The following is a 13,192-nucleotide window of genomic DNA, read 5'->3' as shown; positions in this document are numbered from 1 at the left end:
GGGCTTAGTACAGTGCCCTGCACACTGTAAGCGCTCAATAAATACGATTGATGATAAATAAATACGATTGAATGAATGAACCTGTTTGCTCCACCGTTTGTCGGTGCCCACGGGGTCCTCGGCCACGCGGGATTGGTGATTTGATCAAAGAGTTTGCATTCCCAAATCCTGGAGAGGTTTGGGGCATTCTCGGGGGTTCAGTTCGGGCCTGGGGGAATGGAGGTGTCAGATCCAATAGGGGAAGTCTGCTTAGGGCCAGGCAGTATGGCTTAGTGGATAGAGCAGGGGCCTGGGAGTGGGGCTCTATTCCCAGCCTCTTTTTTGCTGTATGTCCTGGGGCAAGTCACTTCACTGGGCCTCGGTTACCTCATCTGCAAAATGGGGGGTAAGACTGTAAGCCCTGTGGGCAAAACGGACCGTGTCCAACCTAATTAGCTTGCATCTATCCCAGCCCTCAGTACAGTGCCTACCACATAGCGCTTAAATACCATTAAAAAAAAAAAAAGGCTTAAAGATAATTTTGGGAATCCCTTCTCATCCTCCACTTTCCCACCATAGAGGGCTCCAATGGAGTCAGAGGAATAAAGGGTTTTTTTTAATGGTACTTATTAAGGGCTTACTATGTGCCAGGTAGATACAAGATAATCAGGTTGGACACAGTCCCTATCCAACCTGGGGCTCACATTGTAAATCAGAAGGAAGAGGATTTAATCCCCATTTTAATTAATTCATTAATGATGGCTTTATGGCTTTTGTTAAGTGCTTACTATGTGCCAAGCACTGTTCTAAGTGCTGGGAGGGATACAAGTAATCAGGTTGTCCCACGTGGGGCTCACGGTCTTAATCCCCATTTCATAGATGAGGTAACTGAGGCCCAGAGACGTGAAGGACTTGCCCAAAGTCACACAGCAGACAAGGCACAGCTGGGATTAGAACCCATGACAACTGACTCCCAAGCCCGGGCTCTTTTCACTGAGCCACGCTGCTTCTCTATAGTATTTGTTAAGTGCTTACTGTGTGCCAAGTACTGTTCTAAGCGCTGGGGTAGATACAAGGCAATCAGGTTGTCCCACATGGGGCTCACCGTTTTAATCCCCATTTTACAGATGAGGTAACTGGGACACAGAGAAGTTAAGAGACCTGCCCAAAGTCGTACAGTTGACAAGCAGTGTGGCTCAGTGGAAAGAGCCTGGGCTTTGGAGTCAGAGGTCATGGGTTCAAACCCCGGCTCTGCCAATTGTCAGCTGTGTGACTTTGGGCAAGTCACTTAGCTTCTCTGTGCCTCAGTTACCTCATCTGTAAAATGGGGATTAAGACTGTGAGCCCCATGTGGGACAACCTGATCACCTTGTAACCTCCCCAGCGCTTAGAATGGTGCTTTGCACATAGTAAGTGCTTAATAAATGCCATTATTGAATTGAATTGAATTGACAAGGGGCTGAGTCGGGATTAGAACCCACGACCTCTGACTCCCAAGCCCGGGCTCTTTCCGCTAAGCCACGCTGCTTTTCCATTTTACAAATGAGGTATCTGAGGCCCAGAGAAGTTAAGTGATTTGCCTGAAGTCACACAGCAGACAAGTTGTAGACATGGGATTAGAACCCAGATCCTGCAACTTCCAGGATCTGTCCATGAGCCCCTGTTGTTCTTCCTCCTTTTTTCAGTACCAGAACATGATACCTGCCTTGTTCAACCTACAGTATTCATTCATTCAATCGTATTTATTGAGTGCTTACTGTGTGCAGAGCACTGGACTAAGCGCTTGGGAAGTCCAAGTTGGCAACATCTAGAGACGGTCCCTACCCAACAGTGGGCTCACAGTCTAGAAGGGGGAGCCAGAGAACAAAACAAAACATATTAACAGAATAAAATAGAATAAATATGTACAAGTAAAATAAATAGAGTAATAAATACGTACAAACATATATCCATATATACAGGTGCTGTGGGAAAGGGAAGGAGGTAAGGCGGGGGGGATGGAGAGGGGGAGGAGGGGGAGAGGAAGGAGGGGGCTCAGTCTGGGAAGGCCTCCTGGAGGAGCACTTACTGTGTGCAGAGCACTGTACTAAGCGCTTGGGAGTGTACAATATAACAATAACAGCCACATTCCCTGCCCACAACAAGCTTACAGTCTAGAAGAAAAAAGCAAAGCAGCTATGATGAACACACAGTTGGGTGAGCGGCAGAGGCAGGAGAGGAAAACATAGACTGTGAGCCCATTGTTGGGCAGGGACCATCTCTATATGTTGCCGACTTGTACTTCCCAAGCGCTTGGTACAGTGCTCTGCAATCAATCAATCGTATTTATTGAGTGCTTCCTGTGTGCAGAGCACTGTACTAAGCGCTTGGGAAGTGCACACAGGAAGCGCTCAATAAATACGATTGAATGAATGAAAAACAGGCGCCTCTTGACAGGGGTCAGAATGGGAGAAGAGGGGAGAATCCTGACCTGGTTTTTTGTTTTTTCCAAGTTGCCTGTTCCCTTCCTCCCTTCCCGTGGATCCAACAAGTTCCTTAGAGTTTCAGGGTCCACCCTTGGGTGAAGCACTGCCAGTTAAAACCAACACTAACTGTTGCAAGAAGATGAGGGGAGGCCCTCTGATACACCCTGTGCTCCAGACACCCCAAAAGGGGGCACAGAAAAGTTAGGTGACGGGCCCAAAATCCCACAGCAGACAAGTGATGGAGCTGAGATTAGAACCCAGGTCCTTCTGACTTCTAAACCCATCCCCCAGAGAAGCAGCGTGGCTCAGTGGAAAGAGCCCGGGCTTTGGAGTCAGAGGTCATGGGTTCTAATCCCAGCTCCACCAATTGTCAGCTGTGTGACCTTGGGCAAGTCACTTCACTTCTCTGGGCCTCAGTTCCCTCATCTGCAAAATGGGGATTAAGACTGGGAGCCCCACATGGGACAATATCTGATCACCTTGTATCCCCCCAGCGCTTAGAACAGTGCTTTGCACATAGTAAGCGCTTAACAAATGTCATTATTATTATTATTAAGCAGAATCATGCGGTCTTACCCCCTCCCAGTAGGGCAGATGGGCTCCTTCTCAACATTAGAGAAGCAGCGTGGCTCAGTGGAAAGAGCCCGGGCTTTGGAGTCAGAGGTCATGGGTTCAAATCCCAGCTCCACCAATTGTCAGCTGTGTGACTTTGGGCAAGTCACTTCACTTCTCTGGGCCTCAGTTCCCTCATCTGGAAAATGGGGATGAAGACTGGGAGCCCCCCGTGGGACAATCTGATCACCTTGTATCCCCCCAGCGTTTAGAACAGTGTTTTGCACATAGTAAGTGCTTAAATACCATTATTATTATTATTCTGACTTCTCTCTCTTCAGCAGAATCACTGGAATCTAAGAATTCCTGTTTAGCGGTGATGGGCTTCCAAGGAATTCCAACCCCACGATAGGAGTCTATTTAAAATACTCAGGAACTATTACAAGAACGAATGTTTAAAAAAGAATCTCGAAATTTGAGCTAGACTTCTTATAAAGTCAACTAAACTCTAAATGTCTACTCGGGAGCAAAATTTTTACTCTACAATCTGACCCAGAACACCCACACACGAACACACAAAACCTTAGAACTTTGCATTACTTTCTAATTACTGCTGTGACATCAAATGAAAGTTTGGCGCTTCTGGGAATACAAAATAATTGAAGACAGACTTGAGTTAATTTCCATTTCCATTTTCCTTATTGAACGGGGCCTAGGTGCCCATTCCTAATTTAGTAAGATGAGAAATTAGGAAGAGGAGGCGAACTCTTGTCATTCTACTTACCTAGGAAAACTCTGCCACGTTTCTGGAAGGAAACAACCAGCACAATCTGTGGGATAATGGCTTTGGAGGGAAAAAAAAATTCACCACCCAGCCTTTTAGCTAAATATTCTAGCTTTTTACACAAACACGAGTCATCTCTTTGTCTCTAGACTGTAAGATCATCGTAGGCAGGAAACGTGTCTGCTAACTCGCGCTCATTACAGCGCTCTGTGCACTGTAAGTGCTCAATACATACCACTGATGATGACGATCCCTTGGTAGAGTTTTTCTCGAGCCAGAGGATCCCATGTGCTTAATACAGCATGTGCTTAATTAGAGAAGCAGCGTGGCTCAGTGGAAAGAGCCCGGGCTTTGGAGTCGGAGGGCATGGGTTCGAATCCCGGCTCTGCCACTTATCAGCTGTGTGACTTTGGGCAAGTCACTTCACTTCCCTGGGCCTCAGTTCCCTCATCTGGAAAATGGGGATTAAGACTGTGAGCCCCCCGTGGGACAACCTGATCACCTTGTAACCTCCCCAGAGCTTAGAACAGTGCTTTGCACATAGTAAGCGCTTAACAAATACCATTATTATTATTATTATTACAGCGCTCTGCACACGATAAGCTCTCAATAAGTGCCATTGATTGATGCGCTTGGAACAGTGCTTTGCACATAGTAAGCGCTTAACAAATACCATTATTATTATTATTACAGCGCTCTGCATACGATAAGCTCTCAATAAGTGCCATTGATTGATGTGCTTAGAACAGTGCTTTGCACATAGTAAGCGCTTAATAAATGCTATCATTATTATTATTAAAACACTGCCTATTTACAGAAGATTCTAGACTGTGAGCCCACTGTTGGGTAGGGACCGTCTCTATATGTTGCCAACTTGGACTTCCCAAGCGCGTAGTCCAGTGCTCTGCACACAGTAAGCGTTCAATAAATACGATTGAATGAATGAATGAAGATTTTAATTCTATCGAGAATATTTGTGCTTCTACTATAAGGCGGTTCATTCCGAAGTTCTGGGCATCTTCTCTCCCCCCAGCACTAAACCTTAAACCAAATTTCACCGCACCATTACTTCCTAGGGTTGCAATAGGGAAGTGAGGTAGCTTTGAGAATGATTCACTGACTTAATTTTTAAATCTTCTGCTCCCAAAAGATGCTTTCATTCCATTCCTCCTGACACAGCTAATGAGTGGGTTCAGTGAGGACACAGGTGAGTCACCCTGTATGAAACTAGGACTAAGTGTTACATGATGCAGCTCAACAAGCAATCTATACATACACATACACCCAAAAAAAAATTCGGCCTCATCTGCTTACTCCTCAATGCAAATTTGCATCAGCAAATAGTAATCAGAATCAGTAATTTGCAACAGGACCAAACACTTCAGCTTTCTTCAGGGGTTAGAACTGTGCCTCTAGATCTTACTTCAATAAATCAATCAATATTTATTCAGCACTTCCTAAATGCAGAGCCTTGTCCTAAGCACTTGGGAGAGTAATAATGATAATAATAATAATGATGGTATTTGTTAATGCCAAGCACTGGGGTAGATAAGGTAATTAGGTTGTCCCACGTGGGGCTCACAGACTTCATCCCCGTTTTACAGACGAGGTCACTGAGGCACAGAGAAGTTAAGTGACTTGCCCAAAGCTGACAGGTGGCAGAGCCAGGATTAGAACCCACGACCTCTGACACCCGAAGCTGTGCTCTTAAATAGCAGACAATTTCCCTGCCCATAGCGAGATTAGAGTTTAGAGGGGGAGACAGACATCAATATGAATAAGCAATTTATAGTATATAATGTACATAAGTGCTGTGGGGTTGGGGTGAATATTATTTCCTCATTTCTCCAATTGAAACTATACAATCTAATACCACTTGCTATTTTATCCTGCTATTTCAAGCACATTTGGGTATACTGGTGTGAATATAACAATCAGTGGTATTTACTGAGTACTCTCTGTGTACTAAGCACTTGGGAAAAAAACTGATGGCATTTGTTAAGCGCTTACTATGTGCAAAGCACTGTTCTAAGCACTGGGGGGGATACAAGGTGATCAGGTTGTCCCACTTGGGCTCACAGTCTTAATCCCTATTTTACAGACGAGGGAACTGAGGCTCAGAGAAGTTAAGTGACTTGCCCAAGGTCACACAGCAGACACGTTGTGGAGCCGGCATTCGAACCCATGACCGCTGACTCCAAAGCCCGCGCTCTTTCTACTGAGCCACGCTGCTTCTTAGAAGAGTAAAATACAACAGATTTGGTAGACAGGTTCCCTGCCCACAACCAGCTTGAGTGTGTATATATATATATATATATATATATATATATATATATAATACAATTTACCCCTTCTCCCCACAACAAGTTCTTGGATGAGAGGCTGGGCTTTTTGCATACTTGATCATTTCACTTAGTGTTTCTTTTACCATTTTGCTCAGAGCAGGCCCATTTTTTTAAAAATGTAGTAAAATGAAACTGATTGTGACCTTTAGTTTGTCTCTGAGAAATGGGAAAACTAATACCTATCCTTTCCTAGCCTACCGTTATTTGGGGGAAAGCACTTTGCAAAAGGGGTCTCCAATTCAAGGCTGCTAATTATTACTGGGTGGGCAGTTTTAAGCATTTCCACTGGAAGACTCATTCAATCATATTTATTGAGCGCTCACTGTGTGCAGAGCACTGTACTAAGCGCTTGGAAAGTACAATTCAGCAACAAATAGAGACAATCCCTGCCATAGCTTGCTCACAGTCTTAAAGGGGGGAGACAGACATCAAAACAAGTAAACGGGCATCATAGCATAAATAAACTGGAATTATAGATATACACACATTCATTCATTCGTATTTATTGAGCACTTACTGTGTGCAGAGCACTGTACTAAGCGCTTGGGAAGTACAAGTTGGAGACATATAGAGATGGTCCCTACCCAACAGCAGGCACACATCATTAATGATTAATGATTACTATTCCCAGGTCAGCCAGAGGGAAAAGATGTGAGCCCCATCATGGAGTTTAGTGCTTGTCACGTAGTAAGTACTTAATAAATATCATCATCATTAATATTATTAAGTGGCATTTCTCACTTCCTTCCTCCCTTTATGTCCAATCGATCGATCAATCAATCAATGGTATTTATTGAGAGCTTACTGTGTGCAGAGCACTGTACTAAGTGCTTGGGAAGTACAGGTTGGCAACATATAGGGACGGTCCCTACCCAACAGTGGGCTCACAGTCGAGAAGGGGGAGACAGAGAACAAAACCAAACATATTAACAAAATAAAATAGAATAGATATGTACAAGTAAAATAAATAGAGTAATAAATATGTACAAACGTATGTACATATATACAGGTGCTGTGGGGAAGGGAAGGAGGTAAGGCTGGGGGGATGGAGAGGGGGAGAGGAAGGAGGGGGCTCAGTCTGGGAAGGCCTCCTGGAGAAGGTGAGCTCTCAATCATATCAATCGAGCATTTACTGGGGAGAGCAAGTGCTTGGGAGAGTGCATTATATTGGAGCTGATATATATATATATATATATACACATATACACACACATATATGTAAATATATATATATATATATACACACACACACATACACACACACATATGTGTATATATATACACACAAATCAGGCAAAAACTCCTCACTTTCAGCTTCAAGGCTGTCCATCCCCTCACCCCCTCCTACCTCACCTCCCTTCTGTCCTTCTCCAGCCCAGCCCGCACCCTCCACTCCTCTGCCATCACTAGCCTCCTCACTGGGCCTCGTTCCCACCTGTCCATCCGTCGACCCCCAGCCCACGTCCTCCCCCTGGCCTGGAATGCCCTCCCTCCACAAATCCACCAAACTAGCTCTCTTCCTCCCTTCAAAGCCCTACTGAGAGCTCACCTCCTCCAGGAGGCCTTCCCACACTGAGCCCCCTTTTTTCCTCTCCTCCTCCCCATCCCCCCCGGCCTATCTCCTTCCCCTCCCCACAGTACTTGTCTATATTTGTACAGATTTATTACTCTATTTTACTTGTACATATTTACTATTCCATTTATTTTGTCAATGATGTGCATGTAGCTTTAATTCTATTTGTTCTGACGATTTTAACACCTGTCTCCATGTTTTGTTGCCTGTCTCCCCCTTCTAGACTGTGAGCCCATTGTTGGGTAGGGACCGTCTCTAGATGTTGCCGGCTTGTACTTCCCAAGCGCTTAGTACAGTGCTCTGCACACAGTAAGTGCTTAATAAATACGACTGAATGAATGAATTTGGGTGAAAGCATTTTGCAAGAGGGGTCTCAAATTCAAGGCTGCTAATTATTATTGGGTGGGCAGTTTTAAGCATCTCCACGGGAAGACTCATTCAATCATATTTATTGAGCGCTCACTGTGTGCAGAGCACTGTACTAAGCGCTTGGAAAGTACAATTCAGCAACAGAGACAATCCCTACCCAACAACAGGTTCACAGTCTTTAAGGGGAGAGACAGACATCAAAACAAGTAAACAGGCATTATAGCATAAATATAAATAGAATTATAGACATGCACACACATCATTAAACAGATAGATGATTATCTCCTCCAAGAAACCTTCTCCCGATTAAACCCTCTTCCATTCATTCAATCATATTTATTGAGCGCTCACTGTGTGCAGAGCACTGTACTAAGCGCTTAGAAAGTACAATTCAGCAACAAATGGAGACAATCCCTGCCATAACGGGCTCACAGTCTTAAGTGGGGGGAGACAGACATCAAAACAAGTAAACAGGCATTTTAGACTGTGAGCCCACTGTTGGGTAGGGACTGTCTCTATATGTTGCCGACTTGTACTTCCCAAGCGCTTAGTACAGTGCTCTGCACACAGTAAGTGCTCAATAAATACAATTGAATGATCAGTAGCATAAATAAATATAAATAGAATTATAGATATATACACATCATTAAACAGATAGATGATTACCTCCTCCAAGAAACCTTCCCCCGATTAAATCCTCTTCCATTCATTCATTCAATCATATTTATTGAGCGCTCACTGTGTGCAGAGCACTGTACTAAGCGCTTAGAAAGTACAATTCAGCAACAAATGGAGACAATCCCTGCCATAACGGGCTCACAGTCTTAAGTGGGGGAGACAGACATCAAAACAAGTAAACAGGCATTTTAGACTGTGAGCCCACTGTTGGGTAGGGACTGTCTCTATATGTTGCCAACTTGTACTTCCCAAGCGCTTAGTACAGTGCTCTCCACACAGTAAGCGCTCAATACAATTGATTGATCAGTAGCATAAATATAAATAGAATTATAGATATATACACATCATTAAACAGACAGATGATTATCTCCTCCAAGAAACCTACCCCCAATTAAACCCTCTTCCACTCATTCATTCAATCGTATTTATAGAGCGCTTACTGTGTGCAGAGCTCTGTACTAAGCGCTTGGGAAGTACAATTCAGCAACAAGATTCATCCAGGTCTGTAGCCACTTCTCTACTAACCACTGTGGTTATTATCGGCTCTTTCCAGTCCCACCAGCTTCTCCATAAGGTTGGGTCTCTCCGCTCTGCCATTTTTAATGGTCTTTTGTTACCATGTGCCAGGCACTGTACTAAGCGCTGGGGTAGATACGAATTAATCAGGTTGGACACAGTCCCACATGCGGCTCACGGTTTTTCATCCCCATTTTACAGACGAGGTACAGAAGTTCATTCTTGCTGAACATCTTTGACCGAACGAGGGGTACAAGGAGGAGACTTACTGACGCCTACTCTCTAACACTCCCCTCCCTCTTTTCTACTCTTGTTCACTCTTCTCACTATTTTTTTGGCTTCCTTGGTCATTCAAGAAATGAGAAGCCGCGTGGCTTGGTGGAAAGAGCCCGGGCTTTGGAGTCAGCGGTCATGGGTTCAAATCCCTGCTCTGCCGATTGTCAGCTGTGTGACTTTGGGCAAGTCACTTAACTTCTCTGAGCCTCATTTCCCTCGTCTGTAAAATGGGGATGAAGACTGTGAGCCCCCTTGGGGACAACCTGATCACCTTGTAATTTCCCCAGTGCTTAGAACAGTGCTTTGCACATAGTAAGTGCTTAATAAATGCCATTATTATTATTATTATTCAGAGACCCCTTCTTGGCTTTTCCAGTCCCTCAACAGTCTCCTCCCCAATGCGAGCAGCCCTCTGACCCCCTTCCTCCATACTCTGCTTCAACTCAGCCCCTCCACTCTCTAAACTGTAAGCTTGTTGTGGGCAGAGAGTGTACATATCAACTCTATTTATTTATTTAAATAAATATTTATTTATTTATTTTACTTGTACATATCTATTCTATTTATTTAATTTTGTTAGTATGTTTGGTTTTGTTCTCTGTCTCCCCCTTTTAGACTGTGAGCCCACTGTTGGGTAGGGACTGTCTCTATATGTTGCCAATTTGTACTTCCCAAGCGCTTAGTACAGTGCTCTGCACACAGTAAGCGCTCAATAAATACGATTGATGATGAACTCTGTTGTACTGTACTCCTCCAAGCATCTAGTACAGTGCTCTGCACACAGTAGGTGCTCAATAAATACCACTGTTTGATTTGCTCTGCCGTCCAGACGTGCTCAGTCAAGGAAGGATCTGTTTCCCCTCCCCTCCCGCAAGATAGCAGAGGTGTTCAGAATCATCACCTGTATATGTGTATATATGTTTGTACGTATTTATTACTCTGTTTATTTTATTTGTACATATTCCATTTATTTTATTAATATGTTTTGTTCTCTGTCTCCCCCTTCTAGACTGTGAGCCCACTGTTGGGTAGGGACCGTCTCTATATGTTGCCGACTTGTACTTCCCAAGTGCTTAGTACAGTGCTCTGCACACAGTAAGCACTCAATAAATACGATTGAATGAATCTCCCCATTTTACAGATGAGGCCACAGTTGGGACTAGAATTCCTGATTCCCGATTCCCCACCCCACCCTGTCTTACCTCCTTCCCTTCCCCACAGAACCTGTATATATGTTTGTACATATTTATTACTCTATTTATTTATTTATTTTACTTGTACATATCTATTCTATTTATTTTATTTTGTTTGATTGATCGATTGATTCCCAGACCAGTGCTCTTTCCCCTGGGCCATGTTGTCTCTCAGTCTGATGACTTACATTAAAGATACTAACCAAGCGCTTAGTACAGTGCTCTGCACACAGTAAGCGCTCAATAAATACGATTGAATGAATGCTAAGAACCTGCTGATTTGGATAGCACACTTGGTAAAAACAGACAGCTCCACCGTACCCAAATCAAGGAAGAAAATTCCAATTTAGTCAATTAACAGGATAAGATGAAACCAATCAAAAGTAACACAAACCAGATTAAGAGTTTTTCTCCCCACTGCCCCTAACATTTAATCTAATAGAAGCAGCATGGACCAGGCTTGGACGTCAGAGAAGCTGAGTTCTAATTCCAGCTCTGACTGGAATTGCCTGTTTTATGTCCCAACTTCTCTGTGCCTCCGTTTGCTCATCTGTAAAAAGGGGATAAAATAATACTAATAATAATGGTATTTGTTAAGCACTTACTAGGTGCCAACCACTGTTCTAAGAGCTGGGGTAGTTACAAGGTAATCAGGTTGTCCCACGTGGGGCTTACAGTCTTAATCCCCATTTTACAGATGATGATGATAATGGCATTTATTAAGCGCTTACTATGTGCAAAGCACTGTTCTAAGCGCTGGGGAGGTTACAAGGTAATCAGGGTGTCCCACGTGGGGCTCACAGTCTTAATCCCCATTTTACAGATGAGGTAGCTGAGGCACAGAGAAGTTAAGGGACTTGCCCAAGGTGAGACAAGTGATGGAGCCGGGATTAGAACCCATGTCCTTGGCCTCCCAAGCCCAGGCTCTTTCCAGTAAGCCACGTTGCTCTCTCCTCCTTCTGACCGTGAGCCCGGGGTCGGGGGGATGGAAACTATGTCCGATCAGTGGAATCAACCCCGGTGCTTAATACTGCGATTGGCACATAGAGAAGCAGTGTGGCTCAGTGGAAAGAGCCCGGGTTTGGGAGTCCGAGGTTGTGGGTTCTAATTCCGGCTCCGCCACTTGTCAGCTGGGTGACTTTGGGCAAATCACTTCACTTCTCTGTGCCTCAGTTACCTGTAAAATGAGGATTAAGACTGTGAGCCTCGTGTGGGCCAACCTGATTACCTTGTATCCCCCCTCCAGCGCTTAGAACAGTGCTTGGCACATAGTAAGCGCTTAACAAATACCATCACTATTATGGCAAGCACTTAGATATCCCAGCTATTATTAATCTCTTGAAATTCTTAAACCCTTCCATTTCCCTTCAAGGCCCTACTGAGAGCTCACCTCCTCCAGGAGGCCTTCCCAGACTGAGCCCCTTCCTTCCTCTCCCCCTCGCCCCCCTCTCCATCTTACCTCCTTCCCTTCCCCACAGCACCTGTATATATGTATATATGTTTGTACATATTTATTACTCTATTTATTTATTTATTTTACTTGTACCTATCTATTCTATTTATTTTATTTTGTTAGTATGTTTGGTTTTGTTCTCTGTCTCCCCCTTTTAGACTGTGAGCCCACTGTTGGGTAGGGACTGTCTCTCTATGTTGCCAACTTGTACTTCCCAAGCGCTTAGTACAGTGCTCTGCACACAGTAAGCGCTCAATAAAGACGACTGATTGATTGATTTGAGGACCTCAAATCCCTAGCAATGCCGGACTATTTCCTCCATTCTGCAGAGAAGGCACACCCAGAATAATAATAATAATGATGATGGCATTTGTTATGTGCTTTGGGGGAATACAAGGTGAACAAGTTGTCCCACATGGGGCTCACAGTCTCAATCCCCATTTTACAGATGAGGGAACTGAGGCTCAGAGAAGTGAAGTGACTTGCCCAAGATCACACAGCAGACATGTGGCGGAGGTGGGATTCGAACCCATGACCTCTGACTCCAAAGCCAGGGCTCTTTCCACTGAGCCACGCTGAAGGAACCAGGGACAGATCATGTGGTCTGCCGCTCTTCTCACGGTACAGTAAGCGCTCAATAAATACGATTGAATGAATGAATGAATGAATTTCAGCATCAGAGCTGAAACCGGCAACCCAATTGTGAGATAAATATTGTCTCCGCTGCGGGGGTGAAAAAAAAAATCACTCCTGCAAAGACCGAGCCGCTCGCGGCCTCCTGAAGAACGTACCCTTTCGCACTGCTGTACCCGGTGAAGTAGATCAGCGGCCAGGAAAAATTATTTTGGGTTAGGTAAGGGAAATTAGGTTACTGCCATCTCCCCCGGGGGGAAATTTGATTGCTCGTTCACTGAGGCGTCTCTGAATCAGAATAGAAAATGCCTATTTCTCTGGAAAGGAAAATAGAGCGAGAGGGCAAGGCTAGGGTTGGAGATGAGGGAGCCATCGG

This window comes from Tachyglossus aculeatus, chromosome 1 (assembly GCF_015852505.1).
Source record: "Tachyglossus aculeatus isolate mTacAcu1 chromosome 1, mTacAcu1.pri, whole genome shotgun sequence".
NCBI classification, from domain to species: Eukaryota; Metazoa; Chordata; class Mammalia; order Monotremata; family Tachyglossidae; genus Tachyglossus; species Tachyglossus aculeatus.
This window is presented reverse-complemented; position numbering follows the sequence as displayed.